This window comes from Hyla sarda, chromosome 3 (assembly GCF_029499605.1).
Source record: "Hyla sarda isolate aHylSar1 chromosome 3, aHylSar1.hap1, whole genome shotgun sequence".
NCBI lineage: Eukaryota > Metazoa > Chordata > Amphibia > Anura > Hylidae > Hyla > Hyla sarda.
The window spans coordinates 390,124,277-390,140,097 of NC_079191.1; the positions used below are offsets into that span (position 1 = coordinate 390,124,277).

Genomic DNA, 15,821 nt, shown 5'->3' on the forward strand with positions numbered 1-15,821 from the left:
CACTCTGCTGTATACATAAGGTAAGTCTTGCTCGATCAATACGCCTGGGTGCCCTCTTGGCACAACTCAAGCTGCTTTGTAGTTTAGGGGTAGTTAGGTTCCCCTAGTTGCCCTCACTACAAGATATATTATGAAGTTTCTTATTTCGTTTGTACCATTGATTCAAGCGGATCCACCCGAAAATGACATTTTACAAATTAATCATCAGGAGAAAGGAGGAAAGAAGCCTGGTATAAGGAAAAAACTATGCATGTACTCTGATAAGATATATCATAAAGTTTCTTATTTTCGTTTCTTCTATTAAATCATGTGAAGTTTGTGTAGAGTAAGAAACAACACCTCCTTTTATCATAGAAGGATAATTTTTATATTGGAATACATACAATTCTATTGAATTTTAATTTTTTTATATTACCTAGATACCTTTTTCTTTCTTTAATCTGCGCATTACTCCCCTGTCAACTGCCCTGGATTATACATATGGATTACTTAATCTGGATATATATGGATAAGGATTATATGGATAAGGATTATACGTATGGATTGCTAAAAAATACGGGTGAATATTATGTTTTATTGAACTGTATTGAAGTTGACTTGTGACTTTGTATCTGCGAAGTGTATTGATGTAAATAATAAGCAATTGAACAGAAGCTCCTATGTCCCGTACATTGCCGTTCCAGAGTACAATGATCTCTGATTATACCGACAAGGAATATATATATATATATATATATATTTTTTTTTTTTTACAAATATCATGCACTGAAATGTCTTCAAATTCCTCTTTTTGGGGCCAAGACTTTAAAAGTAAACAAAAAGTCTTCAGTAAGGCAGATGGGCGGTAGGGATTAGAGGTGTAGAAAGAAGGGGGGATGGGGAAAGATGTGGAAAGAGAGGGCTGGAGGGACAGCACAAAGAGCATTCAGAGAGAGAGGAGAAAAATGAAGTCGCATTGTGAGGGGGAGTGCGTATGAAAATCACGGAGGGAGGGGGGAGCAGTGAATCGAAAGGCTTACTATTACTTACGATTATGTAAACGTGACATTATGTATGTAGACTGGATCACATAATTAACAGAAATATTCAAAATGCATAAAATATTTTGATACATGAGATATACACATTTTTGCAGACCACTGTATCCCAACCAGGGTTCCTCCAGCCGCCAACGGCTGTCCAGGCATGCTGAAAGTTGTAGTTTTGCAACAGCTGGAGGCACCCTGGTTAGGGAACACTGCTGTAGAATAAACCCAGACATCCAGAAATGTCATAAAGTCTCTTCTGGAACAGCACCGAAAATCCAAAGGAGCCCACAACGCCAATGAATCTCATAGGAGAGTCACTGAGCAAGTGCAGCCACTTTCCCATTGATTATTGGCTCATATATTGGGGTTTGGTATCCAGCAGAAAATATATACAGCGTTTTTGTAGTGCGGCCCAACTTCAGTCTCAGAAATGACGCTGATATCTGAAAGGGAAAAATAATCACCACCAAGCACACATCCATATATCTATGTAACAAAACAAACAATTGTAGGATAACTTGTCAGAATTCTTCAATGCAGTAACTGGCCATGTGCATTAGATAGATGTTGATGGTTGAATCTGATGTAAATGGGGGCGGTTCATCTGTCAGCCCATCAGGCTGCCCAATGACAAGAGTTTAGGGGCAGCCTCTTATCCTGTCTCGCTATGCCAGAAACATATGGGAGCCTGGATAGATAAATATAATCACATCACCCAGTGACCAACATAAAATGATTAGACAGAATTATTATCAATAATTATGCTCACACAGGTGGTAAATAAAAAAAAAATGAAATGAAACATATACTTACCTTCCTTGTTTTCCTGCCGCCAATAGTGTCATAGAGCGCTGCCCACTGCTGAGCATCATTTCAGGTCTGGGAACGTGACATCATAGGCTAACTTAGCAAATCAGTGGCCACAGTGGCATTCAACTTGGAAGCGATGGGGAGTAGGGAACGGAGCTCTGTGGCAACAGAGAAGACAGGGGAGTGAGGAAGGTAAGTATATCTTTTTTTTTCCCTGAGCACAATTACTGTATTTTTAAGAAGATAACTCCTTTAAAGTGAACCTGTCACGTTCAAAAAATTTTGACATGCCCTAGAGACATGTGAAAAGTTTTGATCAGTCGGGGTCTGATCGTTTAGACCTCGACCAATCGTTACAACAAGTGTGGAGAAAAGTGTGGCTGATGAAGACAATGCCTTAGACTTACATTATAAGTTTGTCTCGCTTAGCGCACTCTTCTTCCAGCTGGTTCTAGTTATTGGTCGCGAACACTTAGACCCCGACCAAACAAAACTTTTGACACGTCTTTTCAACATGTCAAAAGTTTTTTAAGGTGACAGTGCCCATTTAAATGATCATTTTTATAATGAAAATGATATGTTTGATTCCAAACATTTAAAAATTTGATGCCCATGAGAAGAATGTTTTGATAACATTTGTATTTTTTGGGACACATATTATTCCAATAGCATTACTGCAGAGTATTTAAGATTGAAATGTTTAATTAATGAAGAGAAAATACACAATTTATTCCATTTTACTTTAAAGTAAAAGGTTTAACCCGGTAGACAATGACAATTTTTATTTTTGCATTATTGTTTTTCTAATTTCTTTTTTTTTTCACAGAGTAACCAATTGTATTTTGCAGCGATTATAATAAATGGCACAATCAAAGACATAGTATATGTGGGGGAAAATTGAAAAGAAAAATGCAGTTTTGCTACTTTTTGGGGCTTTTGTTTTTACGTAGTACACTTCATGGTAAAACCAATATGTTCTCTCTATTCTGTGGGTCAATATGATTGAAACAATACCCATAGTTACATGTTTTTCTATTACTCTACTACTAGTATACTTGAAATAACCCCTATAACTTATTTTTCCGTATACAGGGCTGTATGAAAGGTAAATGGGAGGTGAAAATATTTATAGAAAAGATGCAGGTGTAAGTAATAATTACGGGCACACTGGCCCTTTAAGACAGGAGGGACAACAGACTGGTATGGTGAGTAACGGGCTGAGATTTGCATGCGGGGGCATCCCGTGATGCGAATCCCAGCTCTGCCGGCAGAAGAGGACAGAGCAGGGGAGCGCACACAATCAGCGTGTCTGGCCAGAGGGTAACAGTAACCCCCCACCTTTGGTCTCCCCCCCTTTTTTGGCACAAAAAATTCTGGAGTAAATCAGGATATTCTCTTCCGGCTCCCAAGATCTTTCCTCTTGACCAAATCCTTTCCTATCAACCAAAAATAATGGTTTTAGTGGCAAGAATTTCCTTGACTTCATAGACATCCGAAGAACCAGAGACAGGCATGGGAACAACATACTTTAGTGACAAACCGTTGGAGAGGGGAGACCTGTTACAAGGGGGGGAGGGTCTTGAGAGGGGAGACCTGTTATAAGGGGGTGGGCTGGAGAGGGGAGTCCTGTTACAAGGGGGGGGGGGCTGGAGCTGGGAGACCTGTTATAAAGGGGCAGCTGGAGAGGGGAGAACTGTTATAAAGGGGGGCTAGAGAGGGGAGACCTGTTATAAGGAGGGGAGACCTATTTTAAGGGGGGTGGAGAGGGGAGACCGGTTGTAAGGGGGGGAGGGCTGGAGAGGGGAGACCTGTTATAAGAGGGGGGAATGTATTGGGAGTGAAGATCTGCTCTTACTACTGTTTTAATGAGGGGGCACTTTGTTTCTCTTTTTTTTTTTTTTTTTTTTTTTTTTGCAATTCAAGTTGTTTATTGTCTGTTAATTAAGCATATTTTAATATAGTTACTTACAGTTAAAGGGAATCTGTAATCAGTTTTATGCTGCCAAAACCGCGGCCAGTATAAAACAGGCATTGAGATTGCGGGACACTATGATATATATCCTGTGTATAGGGGATAAGAAGTAAGGTTGGGGAGTACCCCTTTAAGCTCTGTAGTATACAGGATTTGATGAGTAACAGTATGATGGTAATTTGTATGGTGATATTTCCTCTTTCCTTCCTCATTGAACTCACGGGCTCTTGTTTTTCTTGTCCTGGGTTAAAACATTTTTTTATGGATGATGGGGAAGATGGCAGTCGTGCCCTGGGGGCGTCTACAAGAGGTCGGGGCCAAGGCTTTGAGCTGTGTAAGGGACCCCAAAATTTCTGATGGCAGCCCTGTCTGCCTGGGCTTTCATACGTGAGGAGGCTTGAGAAAGAGAATGCAGAGTCTGTTGCCAAATGGAGGAGAAGTCTCGAGGAGACTGGGATAGGAAAAGGAGAAGGAAGATGATGACTATAAACAACAAAGAACAGATAAGTCCTCGTAGACTCAGAATCCTTATTATTGTAGGAGAATTCTGCCCAAGTTAGAAGATCGACTCAATCGTCCTGTCGAGCAGAAACAAAATGACGAAGGAAACTTTCCAGGATTTTATTCACCCTCTCCACCTGAACGTTGGACTGAGGGTGGTAGGCAGAGGAAAAATCCAGATTGATTTCAAGACGGGAACAGAGTGCAAGCCAAAACTTAAAAACAAATTGCACTCTACGATCCAAAACGATATGATTCGGAAGGCCATGTAGACGAACAACAATTTTGAAGAAATTGCTTCGCCAGCTGTGGAGCAGATGGAAAACATGGTTGCGGAATGAAATGAGCCATCTTGGAAAATCGATCAACCAGAAGACCATATTATTACAGGAAGGTGGCAGATCGGTAATAAAGTCCATAGCTATGTGAGACCAGGAAGTTTCCTGAATGGCCAATGGCTGTAGGAGTCCCACAGGTCTCTGCCGAGGAGTTTTATCACGGGCACAGGTAACACAGGAACAGATTAAATAGGTGACATCACTTTAAAGGTGCGGCCACCAGTAATGCCAGGAGATACAGTGGGGGTCAAAAGTTTTGGAACCCCAGGTAAAAATTTGTATTAATGTGCATAAAGAAGTCAAGGAAAGATGGAAAAATCTCCAAAAGGCATCAAATTACAGATTAGACATTCTTAGAATATGTCAACAAAAGTTAGATTTTATTGGCGAGTGGGCTTGTACTTTTTGATCAAAAATGTATACTAACAACCTGTTAGTTTTTGATATTATGCTGAGATGCAATCAGATCATTATACAAGATTGTAGATGTGCACCATGTCTGTTTTTCTACCCGAATTCAAAAAGTTAGATTTTATTCACATCATTTACACTTTCAAAATAACAGAAAACAAAAAAAATGGCGTCTGCAAAAGTTTGGGCACCCTGCAGAATTTATAGCATGCACTGCCCCTTTTGCAAAGCTGAGACCTGCCAGTGTCATGGATTGTTCTCAATCATCATCTGGAAAGACCAGGTGATGTCAATCTCAAAGGTTTTAAATGCCCAGACTCATCTGACCTTGCCCCAACAATCAGCACCATGGGTTATTCTAAGCAGTTGTCTAGAAATCTGAAACTGAAAATAGTTGACGCTCACAAAGCTGGAGAAGGCTATAAGAAGATAGCAAAACATTTTCAGATGTCAATATCCTCTGTTCGGAATGTAATTTATAAATGGCAGGCATCAGGAACAGTGGAAGTTAACCCCTTCAGGACGGAGCCCATTTTGGCCTTAAGGACCGGAGCGTTTTTTGCACATCTGACCACTGTCACTTTAAACATTAATAACTCTGGGATGCTTTTAGTTATCATTCTGATTCCGAGATTGTTTTTTCGTGACATATTCTACTTTAACATAGTGATAAATTTTTGTCGATACTTGCATCCTTTCTTGGTGAAAAATCCGTAAATTTGATGAAAAATTTGAAAATTTTGCATTTTTCTAACTTTGAAGCTCTCTTCTTGTAAGGAAAATGGATATTACGAATACATTTTTTTTGGTTCACATATACAATATGTCTACTTTATGTTTGCATCATAAAATTTATGAGTTTTTACTTTTGGAAGACACCAGAGGGCTTCAACGGTCAGCAGCAATTTTCCGATTTTTCACAAAATTTTCAAACTCAGTATTTTTCAGGGACCAGTTCAGGTTTGAAGTGGATTTGAAGGGTCTTCATATTAGAAATACCCCATAAATGACCCCATTATAAAAACTACACCCCCCAAAGTATTCAAAATGACATTCAGTCAGCGTTTTAACCCTTTAGGTGTTTCACACGAATAGCAGCAAAGTGAAGGAGAAAATTCACAATCTTAATTTTTTACACTTACATGTTCTTGTAGACCCAATTTTTGAATTTTTACAAGGGGTAAAAGGACAAAATTTTTACTGGTATTTGTAGCCCAATTTCTCTCGAGTAAGCACATACCTCATATGTCTATGTAAAGTGTTCGGCGGGCACAGTAGAGGGCTCAGAAGGGAAGGAGCGACAAGGGGATTTTGGAGAGTACGTTTTTCTGAAATGGTTTTTGGGGGGCATGTTACCTTTACGAAGCCCTTATGGTGCCAGAACAGCAAAAAAAAAACACATGGCATACCATTTTGGAAACTAGACCCCTCGGGGAATGTAACATGGGATAAAGTGAACCTTAATACCCCACAGGTGTTTCACGACTTTTGCAAATGTAAAAAAAAAAAAAAAAAAATTTTTACCTAAAATGCTTGTTTTCCCAAAAAATTTTTATTTTTAAAAAGGGTAATAGCAGAAAATACCCCTAAAAATTTGAATCCCAATTTCTCCCGATTCAGAAAACACCCCATATGGGGGTGAAAAGTGCTCTGCTGGCGCACTACAGGTCTCGGAAGAGACGGAGTCACATTTGGCTTTTTGAAAGCAAATTTTGCTCTGGGGGCATGCCGCATTTAGGAAGCCCCTATGGTGCCAGGACAGCAAAAAAACCCCACATGGCATACCATTTTGGAAACTAGACCCCTCGGGGAACGTAACAAGGGGTTAAGTGAACCTTTATACCCCACAGGTGTTTCACGACTTTTGCATATGTAAAAAAAAAAATTCTTTTTTTACCTAAAATGCTTGTTTTCCCAAAAATTTTACATTTTTAAAAAGGGTAAAAACAGAAAATACCCCCCAAAATTTGTAACACAATTTCTCCCGAGTACGGCGATACCCCATATGTGACCCTAAACTGTTGCCTTGAAATACGACAGGGCTCCAAAGTGAGAGCGCCATGCGCATTTGAGGCCTAAATTAGGGACTTGCATAGGGGTGGACATAGGGGTATTCTACGCCAGTGATTCCCAAACAGAGTGCCTCCAGCTGTTGCAAAACTCCCAGCATGCCTGGACAGTCAACGGCTGTCCGACAATACTGGGAGTTGTTTTGCAACAGCTGGAGGGTCCGTTCTGGAAACAGTGGCGTACCAGACGTTTTTCATTTTTATTGGGGAGGGGAGGGGGGCTGTGTAGGGGTATGTATATACGTAGTGTTTTTTACTTTTTATTTTATTTTTTGTGTTAGTGTAGTGTAGTGTTTTTAGGGTACAGTCGCATGGGCGGGGGGTTCACAGTAGTTTCTCGCTGGCAATTTGAGCTGCAGCAAAAAGTTTGCGGCAGCTCAAATTTGCAGCCAGATACTTACTGTAATCCTCCGCCCATGTGAGTGTACCCTGTACATTCACACTGGGGGGGGGAACATCCAGCTGTTGCATAACTACAACTCCCAGCATGCCCGTTGGCTGTCGGTGACTGCTGAGAGTTGCAGTTTTGCAACAACTGTAGGCACACTGGTTATGTATCACTGAGTTTGTGACCTAACTCAGTGTTTCACAACCTGTGTGCCTCCAGCTGTTGCAAAACTACAACTCCCAGCATGTACGGTGCATGGTGTACGGTGACTGCTGAGAGTTGTAGTTTGCAACAGCTGGAGGCACACCGGTCGTGAAACACTGAGTTAGGTAAAAAAAAACTCTGAGTTTCACAACCAGTGTGCCTTCAGCTGTTGCAAAACTACAACTCTCAGCAGTCACCGACAGCCAACGGGCATGCTGGGAGTTGTAGTTATGCAACCAGCAGATGCACCACTACAACTCCCAGCATGCACTTTAGCTGTTTGTGCAAGCTGGGAGTTGTAGTTATACAACAGCTGAAGGTACACTTTTCCATATAAAGAATGTGCCTCCAGCTGTTGCAAAACCATAAGTCCCAGCATGTCCATAAGGGAATGCTGGGAGTTGTGGTGGTCTGCCTCCTGCTGTTGCATAACTACAGCTCCCAGCATGCCCTTTTTGCATGCTGGGAGCTGTTGCTAAGCAACAGCAGGAGGCTGTCACTCACCTCCAACGATCCAGACGCTGCAGGTCAGTCCCGCCGCCGCCGCTGCTCCTGGGGCCCCGATCCCAACATTAACGCCGATCCCCCAGCACCCGAGGTGCACGTCCCGCACCCGCTCACGTCCTCCAGAAGAGGGGCGGAGCGGATGCGGGAGTGACACCCGCAGCAGGCGCCCTGATTGGTCGGCCGGTAATCCGGCCGACGAATCAGGGCGATCGTGAGGTGGCACCAGTGCCACCTCACCCCTGCAGGCTCTGGCTGTTCGGGGCCGTCAGAGATGGCCCCGAACAGCCAGTAATTCCAGGTCATCGGGTCACTGGAGACCCGATTGACCCGGAATCGCCGCAGATCGCTGGACTGAATTGTCCAGCGATCTGCGGCGATCGCCGACATGGGGGGGCATAATGACCCCCCCTGGGCGATATGCCGGGATGCCTGCTGAACGATTTCAGCAGGCATCCGGCTCCGGTCCCCAACCGGCTTACGGTGGGGGCCGGAATTCCCACGGGCGTATGGATACGCCCTCGGTCCTTAAGGACTCGGGATGCAGGGCGTATCCATACGCCCTATGTCCTGAAGAGGTTAAAGCAAGATCTGGAAGATCAAGAAAAATATCAGACAGAACAGCTCGCAGGATTGTGAGAAAAACTATTCAAAACCCACGTTTGACTGCATAATCCCTCCAGAAAGATCTGGCAGACACTGGAGTTGTGGTACACTATTCCACTATAAAGAGATACTTGTACAATTATGGTCTTCATGGAAGAGTCATCAGAAGAAAACCTCTTCTATGTCCTCACCACAAAAATCAGCGTTTGAACTTTGCAAATGAACATATGGACAAGCCTCACGCATTTTGGAAACAAGTTCTGTGGACCGATGAGGTTTAAATTGAACTTTTTGGCCAGAATGAGCAAAGGTACGTTTGGAGAAGAAGGGGAACAGAATTTAATGAAAAGAACCTCTGTCTAACTGTTAAGCATGGAGGTGGATCAATCATGCTTTGGGGTTGTATTGCAGCCAGTGGTACAGGGAACATCTCACGAGTAGAAGGAAAAATGGATTCAATAAAATGTCAGCAACTTTTCGATGCTAACTTGATGCCATCTGTGAAAAAGCTGAAGTTAAAGAGAGGATGGCTTCTACAAATGGATAATGATCCTAAACACACCTTGAAATCCACAGGGGATTACATGAGGCGTAAACTGAAGGTTTTGCCATGGCCTTCACAATCTCCTGTCCTCAACATAATTGAAAATCTATGTATAGACCTTAACCCCTTAATGACCAAGCCCATTTTCACCTTAAGGACCAGGCCAATTTTATTTTTGCATTTTCGTTTTTTCCTCCTCGCATTCTAAAATCCATAACTCTTTTATATTTCCATCTACAGACCCATATAAGGGCTTGTTTTTTGCGTGACCAATTGTACTTTGTAATAAAAACTCTCATTTCACCATAAAATGTACAGGGAAGCCAAAAAAATTTTAGGGAGGAAATTTAAATGAAAACCAAAATTTTGCACATTTTGGAGGGTTTTGCTTTCACACTGTACACTTTACGGTAAAAATGACATGTGTTCTTTATTCTGTGGGTCAACCCGATTAAAATGATACCCATGGCTAGATACTTTTATATTTTTGTACCGCTTAAAAAAAATCTAAAACTTTTTGTACAAAATCATTAATCTAAAATCGCCCTATTTTGACCACCTATAACTTTTTCATTTTTCTGTATATAGGGCGGTATGAGGGCTCATTTTTTTGTGCCGTCATCTGTTTTTTTTTCATATACCACATTTGCATATATAAAACTTTTAGATCAATTTTTATAATTTTTTTTAAATAAAATGTGACAAAAAAGCAGCATTTTTTGATTTTTTGCAAATGTACATGTAGACAAGCCTGATGCATTTTGGAAACAAGTTCTGTGGACCGATGAGGTTAAAATATAACTTTTTGGGCGGAATGAGCAAAGGTACGTTTGCAGAATTTAATGAAAAGAACCTCTGTCCAACTGTTAAGCATGGGCGTGGATCAATCATGCTTTGGGGTTGTATTGCAGCCAGTGGCACAGGGAACATCTCACGAGTAGAAGGAAAAATGGATTCAATAAAATTTCAGCAAATTTTGGATGCTAACTTGATACCATCTGTGAAAAAGCTGAAGTTAAAGAGAGGATGGCTTCTACAAATGGATAATGATCCTAAACACACCTCGAAATCCACGGGGGATTACATCAAGAGGCGTAAACTGAAGTGCGTGGCAGACAGCCCAGAAATCTCAAAGAACTGGAAGACTTTTGTAAGGAAGAATGGGCAAAGATACCTCAAACAAGAATTGAAAGACTCTTGGCTGGCTACAAAAAGCATTTACAAGCTGTGATACTTGTCAAAGGGGGCAGTACAACATATTAACTCTGCAGGGTGCCCAAACTTTTGCAGATGCCATTTTATTGTTTTCTGTTATTTTGAAAGTGTAAATGATGGAAATAAAATCTAACTTTTGTTGACATATTATAAGAATGTCTAATCTCTCTTTTTGGAGATTTTTCCATCTTTCCTTGGCTTCTTTATGCACATTAATACAATTTTTTACCTGGGGTGCCCAAACTTTTGATCCCCACTGTACTTGACTGTCCATCAAACCTTACTAGACTGCAGCCACCTGAACTTAATGCAGCATTGCAGCTGGTACAGCAGTGCTTGGCCACCACATCATTTCAGCAGCAGTTCTCGGGTTTTCCCACAAAAGTACAGATTAGCAATGGTAAAAGAGTAAGTGCTCTTGTGTATTGGTTTCTAGCACTGATTTTGTGTGCAGCTTTACACCATTCAAATAACTTTTCACTTGACATGCCAAGCAAGCTGTGATTCTGGATAGGTCTAAGTGAGTGTAAATCAGCCCGGTCTTAGGGTACTTCTAAAGCTTTTCATTACAGTCAACAGAAGGCATTAGTAAAACTGATATCAAAATGTGGCAATATCTGTGCCAATGCTGCGTAGTACCGCACACCCAATAAAAAGGGTAAGGTGTGACCATGAGAGAACGGGATTTACCGCACATTGCTTTGCTCAGAGTCTTGATCAAAATCTAAAAAGGACAAATAAAGAATTGTCCGTATATTCTGGTGAATTATGAGCTTGTAAACCTGGTAGAAAGCTGACAAAGAATTAGCAGGATATCTGATATAACCATCATCTCCTCTACACCCAACTCACCACCTGTTCTGTACACAATACATTGCAGCTTTGTTCTCGTTGGTTCAAGTACGGTAGTAATATCAAATTTTAGTACTATATATTTGCTGACCCAAAATGGCATAAGGGAATATGACAATGGTCATTTGGCAGGCAGCCCAATGCCTCCATAAACATGAATGGTCTTGGCCAAGTGTTTGTGTATTGGAAATGGATAGGGGAGGGATAAGCCACTGCCTGACACCTCTGGCAGTGGCCTATCTCTCACAGAACAACAGGATTGGGCAGTTCCAACATGCCAATTCCAACATGCCTGATCCTTCAAACATGCCTGAAAGAGAGTCAGACGGCCCCCATACATACGGTATGAGATGGTCGGTCAGTCAGTTAAAAAAGTGCAGGCTCAGCTGACACGTCTAATGTGTTTGGGAGCCTTTGATGGAAGAAACAGACAAGAAGCCTATATAGCATGCATAGACAGGCTATTGAAAGGTAGATAAAACACTATGTTATCAACTTGGTAGCTTCCCAGGTAGTTTTAAATGGTAGTTTCCCGGTCAGGAGAAAAGTTGACTGTAGAAACATTGAGTCTCTATGAAATATTACATATATCAAGTACTATAGTGGAATTTGGCATTAGCGTAAGTAAGGGACCAGAAATGCCCAGGTCTCTAGTTTCAGTGATAAAAGTTATGGAATGGCATTGACAAAGTTATGACAGTAGAACAGCCCCCAGCCAAATAATCAGAAATAGATTTGACTGCTATAATGCTGTATACTTTGCTGAAAACGTGTCTGAAAACCTCAAACAAAAGGCATCCTTGTATTGCTCGGGAAGATCTGCCTAGGCAAGACTGTTTTATAGTGTAGCGGATATTAGGTGATACATGATTGCCATAATAACCAGCTAAGTGACGTCTTACAAATCATTTACAGTTAGGTTACATAAGAGCTTTAAAGGGATATTCTCATTAATACAAGCCATTATGATCTGCAATTGGGCCAATCATAGAGGTCTGGATTTTCTCATCCCCAAGTGCCAGGCCTAAAGCCTGAGTGTGAGATCCATCCTTATGTATTTTATGTGTCTATGTGCATTTGTGTATAGTACAGTTTTATTGGGTTCTGTATTGAAACCTGATGACCTGACAGGATACTTCTGATCTGGACCCAGGACACCACCAGTCATAAACTCAGGTCATAAGGAACTAAGGATAAGATAAGAAATCCTAGACCTGGACCAGTCATGCTTGGAGAGACTTGAGGTGATTCGGAGCTAAGTCACCTAGGCCTTAAAGGGGTTCTCCACCTTAAGGTGACTTTAGTAAGTACCTGCCATACAGTAATGGACATGCTTAGGAATTATCCATGCTTGTCTTGGGGCTAAATGATTATGCGGTGAGATTACCATAACACTGTGGCTATCTTTTTGTGAACTGGCTATTTCCTGTTGGAGTTCCCTTGCTCAAAACTACAAATCCCATAATTCCTTGTTTGTAAGTGTGAGGTCACTTTTCTCTCTTCCACACATCAGCAACACCACCCATTAAAACACACCTGTGCTCCTTCTATTCAATAGACCACTGTTTTCTAAACAGGGTGCCTCCAGCTATTGCAAAAATACAATTTTTTGCAGAATCATCTCCCTTCCACCCGGCAGTCACACCACCCATTTAAGCAAAGACAGGCTCCCTCTGATCACCTGACATAGGTGAATTGCAATACCAGCATCACATACAGACACTATATTATGAACTACACTAACTTTACAGCCCCTGAAGCTCAGTCAAATAAAAAAAATTCCTGGAATACCCCATTACCTCTGGAGAACTATCCAGCTCCCAACCTGATCAAATGGCGGGGGATTGACCCTCTAGATTCAGCTATATAATATAGGTGTTTTCTTAGTTTCAATTTGGTTACAACTCTGTTACATCTTGGAAACAGCTGGAGGAGATCTCTTTTTAACAACTGATCAAAAGTCTCCCACAAGGGCTTCTATGCATCGGTACTCATGTAAGGGCTTTCTTGTGTTTATCCCAGTCAGTTTCCTGAATTGTCTTGTTTAGCTCCTTATTTTATCTTTGTAACCTGTATGTCATGTGTTTCTGCATTTTTGTACATAGCACTGCAAAACTTTTTTTCATATTAAATGTTTAACTAATAATCTTGGTCTTTGATCCCTAAATATGAGCTCATCTTTCTAACGGAAGCTCGGATAGAACACATTTAAAAAGGGGTTAATTGAGTGACTTGTTAGGACTAAAAACAAGTACCCAGGAGGTATGGTGGCTTTAAGGCTAGGTTCACACTGTGGAATTCCTGGGCAGAATTTCTGCCGGAGATCGAGCCGGCGGCACTAGGACCGCGCGGACTACAGTGCCATCCCTATAGATGGCAATGCATTTCTGAGCAGATCTCCCAAAAGATCCACCCAGAAATGCATTGCAGTCTATGGGGGCAGCAATGCAGTTCGCACGGTCCTAGTGCCGTCGGCTCCATCTCTGGCAGAAATTCTGCCCAGACTGATCGAGGGTGTGATCATTTGACACCAAGGTTCAGCCATTAGGCTAGGCTCACACTACGGAATCTCCAGGCAGAAAATTTCTGCCTGGAGATTCCGAGTGCGGCCAGCGCCGACTGAATCAGTTGGCGCTAGGACCGCGCGGATACTGCAGTCTCCAATAGACTGCAATGTGTTCCATAAGTATTTCTGCCTGAAGAATGAGCAACGCCATATTTTCAAGCGGATTTTCTGTTCACATATTCTCCTTCTCAAATTCCGAAGTGTGAATTTGTGAACGGAAACCCATTCACTATACAGTACATAGTAAGCAGAATTTCTGCCTGCAATTTCAAAGTGGAATTGCAGGCGGAAATTCCATAGTGTGAACCTAGCCCTGTTAGAGGAAGACTGACTCTGGTCAGTAACATAAACACTTTATAGACTAAAGTATGGGGACACCACCGCATAACACCTACAGAAGCTTTTAGGACATCCTATTCTATAGGCATTAAAGGGGTACTTCAGTGGAAAACATTATTATTATTTTTTTTTATCAACTGGTGCCAGAAAGTTAAACAGATTTGTAAGTTCCTTCTATTTAAAAATCTTAATCCTTCCAGTACTTATCAGCTGTTGTACACTACAGAGGAAGTTGTGTAGTTCTTTTCAGTCTGACCACAGTGCTCTCTGCTGGCACCTCTGTCCCTGTCAGTTACTGCCTAGAACAGGAGAGGTTTGCTATGGGGATTTGCTCCTGACACAGACAGAGGTGTCAGCAGAGAGCACTGTGGTCAGAATGAAAAGAACTACACAACTTCCTGTGGAGCATACAGCAGCTGATAAGTACATGAAGGATTAAGATTTTTTATAGAAGTAATTTACAAATCTGTTTAACTTTCTGTCCCCAGTTGATTTGAAAAATAGTACCCCTTTAATATGGAGTTTAACTTACCAACTTCCACTCTTCTGTGAAGACTTTTCACAAGTATTTTGAAGGTGTCTGTAGGCCCATTCATCTAGAAAAGCATTTGTTAGGTCAGACAGTAATGTTGCAGGAGACGCCCTTTTTCGCAATCTTTATTCTAGCTCATGCCAACGGTGTTGGATTGGGTTGAGGTCAGGGCTCTGTGTGACCAGTCATTTCTATAACACCAGACTTCCCCTGCCATGTCGGTGGGACTTCCCAGTGGGAAGCAGTCATGCTGGAACAGAAAGGGGTCCACCGTTACTGTTACGCCGAGCGCTCCGGGTCCCCGCTCCTCCCCGGAGCGCTCGCTACACTCCCCTCACTGCAGCGCTCCGGTCGGTTCCACGGACCCGGGGCGCTGCGATACCGCCTCCGGCCGGGGTGCGATTCGCGATGCGGGTAGCGCCCGCTCGCGATGCGCACCCCGGCTCCCGTACCTGACTCGCTCTCCGTCAGTTCTGTCCCGGCGCGCGCGGCCCCGCTCCCTAGGGCGCGCGCGCGCCGGGTCTTTGCGATTTAAAGGGCCACTGCGCCGCTGATTGGCGCAGTGGTTCCAATTAGTGTTTACACCTGTGCACTTCCCTATATCACCTCACTTCCCCTTCACTCCCTCGCCGGATCTTGTTGCCATCGTGCCAGTGAAAGCGTTTCCTTGTGTGTTCCTAGCCTGTGTTCCAGACCTCCTGCCGTTGCCCCTGACTACGATCCTTGCTGCCTGCCCCGACCTTCTGCTACGTCCGACCTTGCTTCTGTCTACTCCCTTGTACCGCGCCTATCTTCAGCAGCCAGAGAGGTTGAGCCGTTGCTAGGGGATACGACCTGGTCACTACCGCCGCAGCAAGACCATCCCGCTTTGCGGCGGGCTCTGGTGAAAACCAGTAGTGACTTAGAACCGATCCTCTAGCACGGTCCACGCCAATCCCTCTC

The 15,821-nt window shown here is 42.6% G+C and overlaps 1 long non-coding RNA gene across 1 annotated transcript in view; it reads right to left on the reverse strand.

Annotated features, from left to right (window-relative positions):
- Positions 1 to 1,420: 1,420 nt before the first annotated feature.
- Positions 1,421 to 15,821, reverse strand: part of LOC130360844 (uncharacterized) — a 42,097-nt gene continuing 27,696 nt past the window's right edge. Inside the window, exons 2-3 of the long non-coding RNA XR_008890827.1 lie at positions 1,842 to 1,996; positions 1,421 to 1,716 (exon numbers count right to left, since the gene is read on the reverse strand). This is a non-coding gene — a long non-coding RNA (uncharacterized LOC130360844). The remainder of the gene's footprint in view (positions 1,717 to 1,841; positions 1,997 to 15,821) is intronic.